This window comes from Palaemon carinicauda, chromosome 1 (assembly GCF_036898095.1).
Source record: "Palaemon carinicauda isolate YSFRI2023 chromosome 1, ASM3689809v2, whole genome shotgun sequence".
NCBI lineage: Eukaryota > Metazoa > Arthropoda > Malacostraca > Decapoda > Palaemonidae > Palaemon > Palaemon carinicauda.
In genome coordinates this window covers 190,138,652-190,148,651 of record NC_090725.1, presented here as the reverse complement: position 1 = coordinate 190,148,651, position 10,000 = coordinate 190,138,652, and positions in this window count along the sequence as shown.

Here is a 10,000-nt window from a genome sequence, read left to right as displayed (position 1 = left end):
ATGTCCTACATGCTTGATACTCTGGGTCCTTGTCGTTGGGCTTCAGCCAAGGCATTGTAATCCAATCCCAGTTGAATGGTGGCCAACGTGTTTCTTGACAGGGCATCAGCACCGGGATTCATTTTCCCAGGGATGTGTTGAAGGATGCAATTTTATTCAGCCACGGCAGAGAGATGTCGACATTGACGGGCGGACCAGGCGTCAGACTGTCGAGTGAAGGCGTGCACCAGAGGCATGTGGTCTGTGCGAATGACAAAGGGCGTACCTTCTAAGAAATGGCGAAAGTGATGGCCAGGCAAGTGCACCGCCAGCAATTCGCGATAGAAGGTAGAATAACCGATTCTGCCTTGGACAGTATTCTGCTGAAGAAGGCCAATGGGCAGGGCGAGCCGTTGACCACCTGTTCGAGTACTGCACCAATAGCGACGTTGCTGGCATCGGTGGAGAGAAGAAGAGGGGCATGTGGGACGGGAAAAGTGAGAGCAGCAGCGGTTGAAGGCCACTTCTTGAAGGGGACCCCACTTCAGGTCTTTTGGCTTGTCCTAGAGGTAGGTGTAGAGGGGAGCAAGAGTGTTGGCAATGGTAGGCAGAAAACAGTGATAATAGTTGATCATGCACAAGAATTCCTGTAGTGCTTTGACGGTTGAGGGCGTAGGGAAGTTTTGAACGGCTGCTACCTTCTCAGGGAGTGGATGGACTCCTTCAGGAGTGATGCGGTGCCCTAAGAACGACACTTCGCTGGTGCCAAAGGTACACTTGTTGTACCGTAATACAAGGCTGTTTTGATGTAGGCGGTTGAGCACAATGTGCAGGTGTCGGAGGTGTTCCTCTTTTGAGAAAGAAAACACAAGTATGTCGTCCACGTAACATACATAGAAGTGGAGGTCCTCTAAGATGCAATCCATGAGACATTCAAAAGTGGCCCTAGCATTACGAAGGCCAAACAGGAATAATTGAAGGTGTGTGTACCAAAGGGAGAGGTGATGGCAGTCTTGGGGATGTCTTCTGGGTTCATAGGCACCTGATAATACCCCTTCAGAAGGTCAAGGGTGGAGAAAACCTTCGCTTTGTGCAGGTAGGAGGTCACATCGGCGATATGTGGGAGGGGGTAGAGATCCGGTTCTGTTTGCATGTTAAGGCGCCTGTAATCCCCACACGGACGGAGGGAGCCGTCTTTCTTCAGGACGATGTGTATGGGTGACGACCATAGGCTGGAGGCCTTTTAGCAAAGGTCCATTTCTTACATTTCGGCGAACGTCTGTTTGGCAGCTGCCAATCATTCCGGTGCCAGACGTCTGAATTTGGCGAAGACTGGTGGTCCCGTCTTCTTGATACGCTGATAAATACCGTGTTTGGTAGGAGCCGTGGGCGTTTGGCGAAGTTTTGGATGGAAAACATCCGGGTACAACGTGAGGAGGTGTCGACAAGTACTAGTCTGCGTTGACCAATCATCGGTGGGCGGCATTGACTAGAAGGTGGAAATAAAAGAGGAAATACGCACCGAGGATTGGCAATGTGACATCAGCAACGAGAAATTTCTAATTAAATTTGCTGTTTCCAAACAATAATGTGAGGTTCTCGTAACCGTATGTGGGTATCGCAGATCTGTTGGCAGTTACCAAGGGTACGTCGGCAGACTTAGACAGACTACGTCGTGTCAAGAAGAATTCCTTTGGCAAAAGAGAACAACAAGCACCTGTGTCTACCAAAAATCGCATGCCCGTTCCTGCATCATGTAAAAAGAAAAGATTAGAGACACGGGAGGCCACCGCTATGAGCAATGGCTTACTTACACGTTTTTTGGACACTGACAATCCTTGGCACATTTGTTCGCGGCAGCCCCAAATCTGGAGTGGTAGTAGCAAAACTGAGGCCAATGGGCAGCACTAAATGGCTGTAGAAGTCGTTGGTTGGGGCACGAGCGAGTAGTTGGAGATGGGTGGCTATGTCGCCACTCCGGCACATCACGGGGTAGGCGTGTGTGTCCCACGGCATTCGCGTTAGCTTCGGTTGATGTTGAATATTTGTCCTCTTCATCAGGAGTAGAGGCGTTGATGAAGGTCTTGAAGGTCGTGAAGTGGCTGTCCATAAGGGCGTCGGCTTTTGTCATCAACTACTTTATGGGTAAACTATAGACATCGGGTATGACAGCGCGTACAGGTTCAAGTAAACGGCGTACCCAAAGAGAACGGAGTAGGTGCACCTCACGAGAGCTGTCTGCCGGCAGGTTGCAGGCAAGCGATACTGGTCATTTCCCTGAGGGCGACCAAAGCCCTTTGATCCCGCAACGGTTGTTGAGAGATCTGAAAAAGCTTTGCTATACGGGCGGCTGGCAACGAGTACAGCTGCAGAAGGTATGGTTTGAGGGTGTCATACACTATTGGGGTGTCTCCTTGTTCACAAAGCCAGTCGGAGATTTCCGGGAAGGTGTCCTCAGGTATCGCCGCAAGAACATAATCTGCTTTGGTGGTTGAGTGAGTCATGCCCTTGATGCGGAACTGGACGTCTGCACGCTGAAACCAAGCAAACACCTCTCCGCTGGCGAACGACGAAGTTTCAATGGGGCACCATAGTAACAGTGAGGGGTGGGGCCAGGGCGGGAGGAGTGAGTCGACTTCCGGGGTCACCAATATGACGAGCCAAGAGTGGGTTGTGACTCAAAAGCGCGATGAAAGCCACTGAGTACTTTATTATAGACACATCGAGTGTATATATATACTAGTTCCCGGCAAGGTCACAAAATACAACATGCTTATTCTTGTCCAACCGACAACCGGTTCTGTTAACAGTTAATAATGATGTATAGGTAGACAGGTTCATGCAATTTGCTGTCAGTGCGAGGGGAGAGCGAAGATACAAAGGATAATATATACAAAAAAGAGAAATGTTGTTACTATGTACGATCGTGTGACACACGGGTGGTACACTTCCCAGCTTTAGGGCTGTGTTTCAACGTGCAAAGTACAGTCTCAGTGTCTATAAAGCAGACTTATAGATCCAGGCTTTATTGACCACATCCTATTACTTCATATGCTGAAAATCATTTGGCAAACGACAGCATGTTATCACCAAGAACCAATACTAATACTTAAGACAATGTTACTTCGGCAAAAATCAATCCCTACACAATGATAGCGACAGGTAAGGATCTTGGAAATGTTTCAACACCTCCCCAAATATAGAGTATTCTTTGTTATTACTCTTTTTGAGGGGAGTTAATATACTGGTTTCCAGGGACTAATACTAGAACAATAACTGAGCAGGCTCGTATAACCTAAAGGACAAGCATCTATAACCCTGCAAATTATGAGTGAGAACAAAAAATTTAGAGAAGACGCTACTTACCTGTCCTCTTGCTTCTGCGGAGAGATCTGGTTGGTGTGTTCCCTCTTCTATCCGATTTCTCCTCGTAGGACACACAAATGACCCAAGTACCACCCAGTCCAAGCAGTACACTTGGATTAGATTCAGGTAGTGTCTTACAAACACCCTATGCCCAGAGTAACCTGTAAAGCTTTGAATATCCCGATTTCTCATATTTGTAAAAAAATGATGTTGAAGAAGCCATTTTTCGCATCATAGGTTTTAGGGATGCAGAGAGGATCAGCTTTTTTAATTAGGGAGGACATTAAAATATAGATAGCCCCTATTGAAAAAGACTTGTTCATCTGGATATTTTGAAACAGACCAGCATTTAATGTTGTGGATTTCTGCAAATATAATTGCAGTGTAGACATCAGACAGGTTACCATACACCGGTCCTGTTCTCTCTGTAATGCTTTGAGCTCGCTGATTATTGCTCCCAACTCTATTGCTATAAATAGATAGCTTTCTGGAGTAACCCTTTAAGGAAAATTTAAGAATTATTTAGTTTTCCCAAAAAATCAACCACTTTTTACTATATATCGACCAGGACACTGAAGTGTTTAGTGGAGAGATCATCGTAATGCAAGGGACTGTGCAATCTTGTGAAACATGTTCGAGTCTAAAACTAAGTCACAAGCCCACTTGAGAAGTTTTCTCAATGCAGGTTTGTATAACAAGAATATTTATGGGTTGAAAAATTCTTTATTCAAAGAGGTGGACCACACTGGCTGTTATTGTTCAGCATAAGATCTTTTACGGCCCATCAAATATGTCATGTAGTGAGCAAAAAACTCCTTCCCATATATGTGAAAGAGAGAAAATCTAATTGTGAAGGTCCTGGTTTAGATAGGAGTAAACAGAGATATTCTGACTCCCTACTCGCTGAAAATGCTGACTGAATAATTTATAACCTTAGTTTCAGACTCTGAAGCATCCTAGCTACCAGCACAGCTGTCCCCGGGAAATCCAGTGTTGTGTTAATAAGTGCTAATTTTCTAAATATTTCTGGCCTGGATATGTGGGTGATACTCATAGAGCACTGAAAGGGAAACACGTTTTTATCAGTTTGGCGGATGACGTGTTCAGGGAAAGACTCCCTGGGTCAGTCCTGATTTTGTATTAAAGTTTTGGCGGAATGCAATGTTGGTGGACCATATGCATACAATTACCTTGTCCATAGATGTGTTGGTGATAGATGGGCATGCTAAGAGGTTAAAGGATTACCTGTCAAAGGTCCCCTTGCAGATAGTCGTCAGACCACCGAACCTTACCGTGAAGATGCACGGTGGTTTAGTCTCATTAGATATGCTATGGAGAAAGCAGAAAACAATTCGAGTCCTTCTATATTGGAGTTTGTGAGTTTAGATCAGTGAAACCTAAGGATTTGATAGTAAAACGCTACTCCATGTTGTATGAAGAATTTTTAGTATCACTTATTTTTTCCTTAAATATTAGAAAATTAATGGATCTATGAAGTAACCTTATATGCTTTTATATGTGCTCTTGTCCTATCTGCAACTCTTGAAACAAAATAAAAGAATTTTTTTTTGGTCTACCATCATATTGCTCTGCGTAATGTTCTCAAGTGCGAATGTCTACTCAAAACTCATTATTATTCCTATTATTACTACTAGCTAAGCTAGTTGGTAAACCAGTGAAGAAAGGAAACAAGGAAATGAATAAACTACAAAAAAAGTAATGAGCAATTGAAATTAAATATTATAAGAACAGTAACTTTAAAATAAATACCTCCTATATAAATTATGAAAATTTTAACAAAACAAGAGGAAGAGAAATAAGATAGTGTGTCCGCGTGTGACCCTTAAATAAGAGAACTCTACCCCAAGACAGTGGAAGCTCATGATACAGAGGCTATACCACTACTCAAAACCAAAGAACAATGTTTTTATTTGGAGTGTCCTTTTAGGTGAACTGCTTACCATTGCCCTCAGAGTCTTCTTACGAAGAGGAAAGTAGCCACTGAACAATTACTGTACAGTAGTTAACCGCTTTAGCAAAGAAGAATTGTTCGCTTATCTTGATGTTGTCAGGTATGAAGACAGAGGAGAATGTTGAAAGAATAGGCTAGATTATTCAGTGTATGTGTAAACAAAGGAAAAAGGAGCCTTAACTAGGAGGGATCCAATACATTACTGTCTAGTCAGTCAAAAGGAAAAGGACCCAATAAATTTCTAGCATCAGTATCTCCAGGGGTGGTTGGTGCCCCGGCAAGCCTATAACCTGACGTATATATTACACACTATAAAATATAACTTAAAATAATTGTTTTCTATGCTTAGGAAGAAGCAATTTTCATACAAAGGGGTAGGGTTCCCTTGATTGTATGCTACATACATTTAGTATTTTTCTTTATTCACATGTTTGGCTAATTACAGTATATATGATTTTTTTATAATGTTCTTACATTTATATATATATATATATATATATATATATATATATATATATATATATATATATATATATATATAGAAATCACGTGTGCTTGTGATATATGTTCATATATATATATATATATATATATATATATATATATATATATATATATATATATACATATATAAACATATATACATATATATATACGTATATATATATATATATATATATATATATATATATATATATATATATATATATATATATATATATAATATTGTTTATTATAAAAATCCTCCTTGAGAATATATAACAACCGGAAATTCTTTTTAGTATAAACCCTTCTGCCTAGACCAGCGGTTCCCAAATAGGAGTAAATTATCCCACTGGGGGTAAATCTGCATTTGATGGGGGTAATAATAGTTTTAATTTTGATATCCTTAATGTCAAATTATATTAAGAATAAATTAATTTCCCAGGTATAAAGAAAAAAAAAGTGGTATCTCTGCCATTTGCCTGGATGAAACAAATGATGTTGCGAATGATGCACAATTAATGGTATAAATCCGGTACAAAGGAAAACGGGAGATTGAAGAAGATCTACTTATGCGCAGACAGTGCAGTCCACTTCAAATGACTACAAAGGATGTGGATGTATTCAGAGAAGTTGATGCACTTTTGATGAACCAGATATGCAAATAGACTGGAAAAATTGCATTGGAGTAGCAACAAATGGTGTGGCATCTATGCCATATGTTAACTTAGGATTTTTGGCGTATATCAAAAAGGGAGATCCTTCTGCTCTTGCAACACACTATTATCCATCGTCAAGCACTGGCAGTAAAGTCTGAGCGACCTGTTTTGGAGGATGTGATGTGTGTTGTCATGGAAATAGTTTAATTACATCAATTCAAGTACTTCAAACTCAAGACGGTTTATTTTTTTGTGTGGGGACATTGCTTCTGAACTTCGCTGTCTGTTGTATTATGCTCCAACCAGATGGCTATCAGAAGAAATGTTTTCAAGCGTATATTTCAGCTCAAAACTGAGATTGAAATGTTTTTGGATGATGAGGGGCACAATTCAGCAGGGAAACAGATATCTAAAATGTATTTCCATTCTGTGCTATTTAGTAGACATAATTTTGGATATAAATGCCCAGAACACATCACTGGAAGGACCAGGAGAAAATCTTGTCTTATTGAATGAAAAAGTAAAAGCATTTCGTAGCAAAATGGATATTTGGGACTCAAAATAGAAAACTGACAAAATAGCTGCATTTCCTAATTTAGAAGTTTTTGGAAGATACAGATTCTATACACTTGAGTGATATTAAGCTAATAATGAGTTCGCATTTAAATAGTATGATGAGCCGAGAAAAGGTTGTGACTCAAAGACAATGTGAAAGCAACTGAGTAAATTTATTATAGAACACTCCTTTATATGCAAAAGCTCAAAGCAACAAGAATTTTCATGTTTGAAAAACAGACACTGTTACAGAAGAGAATAGCAAACATGTTTTATTTGGTTCATTTTAGTGCGAGGGAAGAGCGAAGGTACAAGCATAATATATACACAAAATGAACTATGTACGATCGTGTGACACACAGTTGGTACATGGCTCCCCCCCTAAAAATGACATACTGTACATGTTAAATAGGGCACCCTGATCTAGAGAAGCGAACTGTAGGCGGGTCATCTGGCAGGAGATAAGCAGGTTTTAGACGATCAATGGAGACCCAGTCATCTTTGCCACAAATGTTTAATAGGAATGCTTTCGGACTGCGTCGGATCACAAGGAAAGGGCCCGTGTAAGGGGGCGTTAGCGGTGGCTTGCTAGTGTCGTTGTGCAGGAAAACGTGCATTTCAGAGTGCAAGTCTGTCGGTATGTGATGCTTCGTTGGGGGCTTGTACGTCTGGCGTCATGGAGTAAATTTTCCCACAACATGACGTATGCGCTGAAGATCGTCGGAGGAGGTTGTAAAAGGAAAAAATTCGGCAAGGATGACCAACGGATCGCCATACACCATTTCAGCTGCCGAGACGTCGAGGGCATCTTTAGGAGTGGTCCTTAGTCCCAGGAGGACCCAGGGAAGCTGAGTAAACCAGTTGGGATCCTTGCAGCGGGGCATCAAAGCTGCTTTGAGGGTGCGATGAAAACGTTCAACCATTCCATTAGCAGCGAGGTTGTAGGCCGTTGTGTGATGTAGGGTGATGCCCAGGAGATTCGCTAATGATGTCCACAATTGAGAGGACCTACAACGTCGACGTGAATGTGTATAAAACGACGCTGAGGTTGAGGAAAGGTGCCCACTCCTGAATCTGTATGTCGATGTACTTTGGAAATTTGGCAAGAAGTACAGGCGCGGACCCAATCCTTAGCATCCTTAGAAATGTCGTGCCAAATGAACTTCGTCTTCAGCAGCTGTGCAGTAGAACGGCACGAGGGATGTGAAAGGCCGTGAATGATATCAAACACCTGCCGGCGCATGGGAGCAGGGATCTAAGGTCGCGGTCTACTAGTACTGACGTCACAGAGGAGGGTGGTGTTGGATTCTTTGAGGGGGAAGTCTTCCCAACGGAGGGATGTGCAGGATGTCCTACATGCTTGATACTCTGGATCCTGTCGTTGGGCTTCAGCCAGGGCGTTGTAATCTAATCCCAGTTGAACGGCAGCCAACGTGTTTCTTGACAGGGCATCGGCAACGGGATTCATTTTCCCGGGGACGTATTAAAGGGTGCAATTGTATTCAGCCACGGCGGAGAGATGTCGGCGTTAACGGGCGGACCAGGCGTCAGATTGTCGAGTGAAGGTGTGCACCCGAGGCATGTGGTCTGTGCGAATGACGAAGGGCGTACCTTCTAAGAAATGGCGAAAGTGACGGACAGCCAAGTGCACCGCCAGCAATTCGCAATCGAAGGTAGAATAACACACTTCTGCCTTGGACAGTTTTCTGCTGAAGAAGGCCAATGGGCGGGACGAGCCGTTGACCACCTGCTCGAGTATTGTACCAATAGCGACGTCACTGGCATCGGTGGAGAGACGGAGAGGGGCATGTGGGATAGGAAAAGTGAGAGCCGCTGCGGTTGATAGGGCCTTCTTTGTATTGTAGAAGACCGCTTCTTGAAGGGGACCCCACTTCAGGTCCTTTGGCTTGCCCTTGAGGGAGGCGTAGAGGGGAGCAAGAGTGGCGGCAATGCCTGGCAGAAAACGGTGATAATAGTTGATCATGCCCAAAAATTCTTGCAGAGCTTTGACGGTCGAGGGCGCGGGGAAGTCCTGAACGGCTGCTACCTTCTTAGGGAGGGGATGGACTCCTTCAGGAGTGATGCGGTGCCCTAGAAACGATACTTCGTTGGTGCCAAAGGTACACTTGTCGTACCGGACTACAAGGCTGTTTTGTTGCAGGCGGTCGAGCACGATGCGCAGGTGACGGAGGTGTTCCTCTTTTGAGGAGGAGAACACAAGTATGTCGTCCACATAACATACACAGAAGGGGAGCTCCCCTAAAATGCTATCCATGAGACGTTGAAACGTGGCCCCAGCATTACGAAGGCCAAAACAAGAGTAATTGAAGGTGTATGTACCAAACGGAGTGGTGATGGCGGTCTTGGGGATGTCTTCTGGGTTCATAGGCACCTAATAATACCCCTTCAGGAGGTCGAGCATAGAGAAAACCTTTGCTTTGTGCAGGTAGGAGGTCACGTCGGCAATGTTTGGGAGGGGGTAGTGATCCGGTTCTGTTTTCATGTTGAGGCGCCTGTAATCCCCGCACGGACGGAGGGAGCCGTCTTTCTTCAGAACGATGTGTAAGGGTGACGACCATGGGCTGGAGGCCTTTTGGCAACGGCCCATTTCCTCCATTTCGGCGAACGTCTGTTTGGCGGCTGCCAATCGTTCCAGTGCCAGACGTCTGAATTTTGCGAAGACTGGGGCGCCTGTCGTCTTAATATGGTGATAAATACCGTGCTTGGCAGCAGCTGTGGGCGTTTGGCGAAGTTCTGGATGGAAAACTTTCGGGTACGACGTCAGGAGGTGGGCGTAGGCATCCGTGGGTGCGCTAATGTGGAGAGAGAGGTTAGAGGGGGCTGGTTGAGGAGGTGTCGACAAGTACGAGTCTGTGTTGACCAATCGTCGGTGGGCGACATCGACCAGAAGGTGGAAATGAGAGCGGAAATCCGCACCGAGGATTGGCAATGTGACGTCAGCAATGAGAAACTTTCAATTAAATTT